General features: G+C 31.3%; 1 long non-coding RNA gene across 1 annotated transcript; it reads right to left on the minus strand.

Annotated features, from left to right (window-relative positions):
* Positions 1 to 264: 264 nt before the first annotated feature.
* Positions 265 to 2,919, minus strand: LOC125215912 (uncharacterized). Its single transcript, XR_007175320.2, has 3 exons — positions 2,810 to 2,919; positions 1,505 to 1,627; positions 265 to 463 (listed from the first exon to the last, which is right to left on the minus strand). It is a non-coding gene; the product is annotated as an uncharacterized LOC125215912 (long non-coding RNA).
* Positions 2,920 to 3,565: the final 646 nt, after the last annotated feature.

Below are 3,565 nucleotides of genomic sequence, written 5' to 3' on the forward strand. Positions count from 1 at the left end.
CTCCACACACCTTCCACTATTGCCTAGTAAGCCATGTTTAAATATTCTTCGGGAATTACTGGGTCAGGTAGATAGGGTAAAATTTTCGATCAGTTGATTGTGCCAGTTAATTCCCAAGAATATTTAAACATTTAGGTGTAAATAACATGAATAAGTTTTTTTTATGAAAATACAAAAAATGTAACACCCCCAACCCAACGTCTGCAGGACGAATAGGTAATGTCACCCGTCAAGTTTGGCAATTTAAAATTTTTATTTTCTGAATAATTCAAACCAAATAATTAAATTATTAATTAATATTTAGTATTACAGCGAAAATAACTTAGTATAAAATTTAGTTCTAACATGCCACAACTGACAATTCAAAAGATCTATCTCTAATAGAGCACAGTGACCCACCAAGGATGCAGCGCTGCGACAGACATGAACAAACATCAACTGGTACTCTCCAATGCGAACTAACCTGTAGCACACTCAACACTTTAGCCAAAATCCTCTTCAAGTAATAATCATACAACTTAAAATTCTAACAATTCTTATTATTATGTTATTTACCAATTATTACCACATCTATCATATTATTATCATTTTATTTATTCCTAACATAATTTAGGCAGCATCTCCCTTATAACCATTACATTGCCCAGAAACCAACAATTGAGTAATATCAATCACTGAACATATCAATAGTCATCATCCTCTATCTCATGGAATTTACCTGATTTATAATCATACATCTCTTCGTAAACCAATAGGATAGAATACAAAGTAAAATATATCACCAATTATTATTCACACATTAACATGTATATTAATCATCAGCATTTTCACATAATCAAACACATATAGCCCCATTAAGTGCTCAGTGACAGACTAGGGTACACGGACCAGATCAGAGACAGAATTAGAATCTCAGAATCAGATGCAGACGCGGATTTTGTCCTCAAGAGGACTCCGCACAGACCACCCATTTAGGGTGCAGAATCACAGAGAGTTCAGAGATAGATCAGAGACGATCCTCGCTTCGGTTATCCAGAAGACGAGTGATCACAGATAATGCAGCGCTGCTGTCCTATGGCATGCCAATTGTACCCACAGAATACACTCAAGCATGGGGCATAAACACAGTCAAGTATACTTTGTTTCCGACAGTTTCAAACGTAACACATCAACATAGACAGATCAGACATATCACAGATAGACAGACATCATCACTGACAGGTCAGACATATACACCTCATCAACATATATAATTTATCATATTCACTTTTTTTTTAAAAAAAAAGTCATTTTCACACTTATCACGTCATATTTACAGTCACAATCACATTCTACTCTTTTTCATAGCTGATACCAATTTATTCAACAACTAATCTTATTTTCATATTTAATTCATAAGTCTTTTATCACAAACTTAATAATAATTTATCAAGACAATATGTCACATATTAATCACATTAAAGCACATAAGAGAATTAGGCCATTTAAGTGCTGAGCATGCTACCTGGCGGGCTTATGAGCATAAGCCCTTTGAACACCTTTATGTTTCAGTCACTTTGCTGCACCTTTTTACTTCCAATCCTTATCCTATCTTTTTACCACCGTCGATAATCCTCCGCCTTATGCACTACTCACAAGTAACTCATATTAATTATAAATTCTATACATTCTTTATGTCATTAATTATTCTATATATTCACTATGTATCCATTTTGTTTCATTAACCCTTTTAATTAAAATCACTAATTATTTTGTTATTATTCACAAGATACTATTCATGGATTATTTTCATAAATTCTTTAATAATACCAAAAGACTTCAATAAATTCCAAGATCAATTATATACCTTCTTTATATTATTATCTCAAGTACATATCAGATTCATATTAATTTATATCATTAAGTTATCTTAATAAATTTATCAAACCTTATGTTACTATCCATGCCACTATTTCCAGAATGTAAATACTTATGTGGTTAATATTCTAAAATTTCTAATCTTGCTTCGAAACTCCTTAAATAATTTACCAAATCACACACTATTACCCTGGATCATAATTTCCTGAATAAAACTCAAAAATAAATTTATTTTTTTATATCATCTTAGTCTTCCCTTCATTCTCAATTTTCTAAAATAACAGTTGTCCTGGACTGATTCCTTATTCGCATTCTATATTCATTCGGAAGGATTTAGATGCTTGATCTTATGTTTTTAAACACCTCAAGATCTCTAGTTTAAAATGCATCAATGTTCATCCAAAAATTAATAATAATTTGGGAGATATTATCATTTTCCCACAGACTATCAGAAATGGACCTGTCAATGTTTTCAAACCAATTATTATAAATACTAACGGAACTTCTAAAATCTCCAAATTATTCAGGGCACTACTAGATACATCAATGTTGTTTTAAAAATTATTAAACCACCGTTTTCACTGTCCTAAACATGCTAAACAATTCAGAACAAGTCACCGAAAAACAGGGGATTTAAACCTCTAAAATCAAATTTTGTATCAATTCACTTTTAATCATCCCATAAACCATAAACTTCATATAGATTGAACGTCTAACTATCAAAACCAGAAACCTAATTTTTACTTTCAATTTTCATTTAAGACTTCACCAGTTTTTAAAAGATAGATCAAAACATGCAATAATCTATCTAGTAATCACATATTTAGCGATAAATCAAAACAATTCATGTCACCATTCTCCTCCCTCACAGCCTAACAAAATCCCTCAACCTTTCAATTCAATATTTCATCAACTTTCATACTATAGAATAAGATTAGTAAGAGAAAGTTACCTCAACGCTATGAGTACACAATCAAATCGATATATATATTGATCAACATTGGAAGAAAATAGATATGGAGGTTGGGGAAGAGATGAACGGCGGTTTTGCCGGATGGAAAACAAAAACAAGGAGAAAACAAATGTAGCTCTAATACATAAAAGTATTTCCTAATATTTAATTAAACGTGTGGTTAAAAATTTGGACAAATGGCAAATAGTAAAACATTACACATATTCTCTAGAATTTTCCTTAAATTTACAAGCCATATTCCATAACCATTCTAGATTATTCTTTAATATTTAAGTACTTAAGGTATTTGATATTACACGAGACACACATACATATACATATTAGGAATTAAAGTATGTTTATCCACCATTTAATAATATTACAAATATAAAACCTAATTTGGTGAATTTCATATCGAAATAGTACATTTCGTCTAAGATAAATTATGGGAATTTACAAAAAAAATATATATATATACTTCTAAAACCTAAAAAGATTTTTGAAAATTCTGATCGTCTGTGGAAATGCACAAGTGTGATAGGCTCTTCTCTTTGACCCAGACGTTCCGCAAATTTCGTTTTTTTACTAAGTCTTTAAGATTACCCGGTCAGAGGGAAGTGAGAAAAAAATCAGGGGGAAGTTTGAATTTTGAAATTAAAAAAGCTGGCGAGGCGTACGGTTGCTTGCGTCAGAGACGCGACCGTTCGCCTGCAGCCAATCATGATATTCCTTTTCTAATTTTTATTTTATTTTCTT

The sequence above is a fragment of the Salvia hispanica genome, chromosome 4, assembly GCF_029641045.1.
Source record: "Salvia hispanica isolate PSC_SH4W2 chromosome 4, Shi_PSC_v1, whole genome shotgun sequence".
In the NCBI taxonomy this organism is placed as follows: Eukaryota; Viridiplantae; Streptophyta; class Magnoliopsida; order Lamiales; family Lamiaceae; genus Salvia; species Salvia hispanica.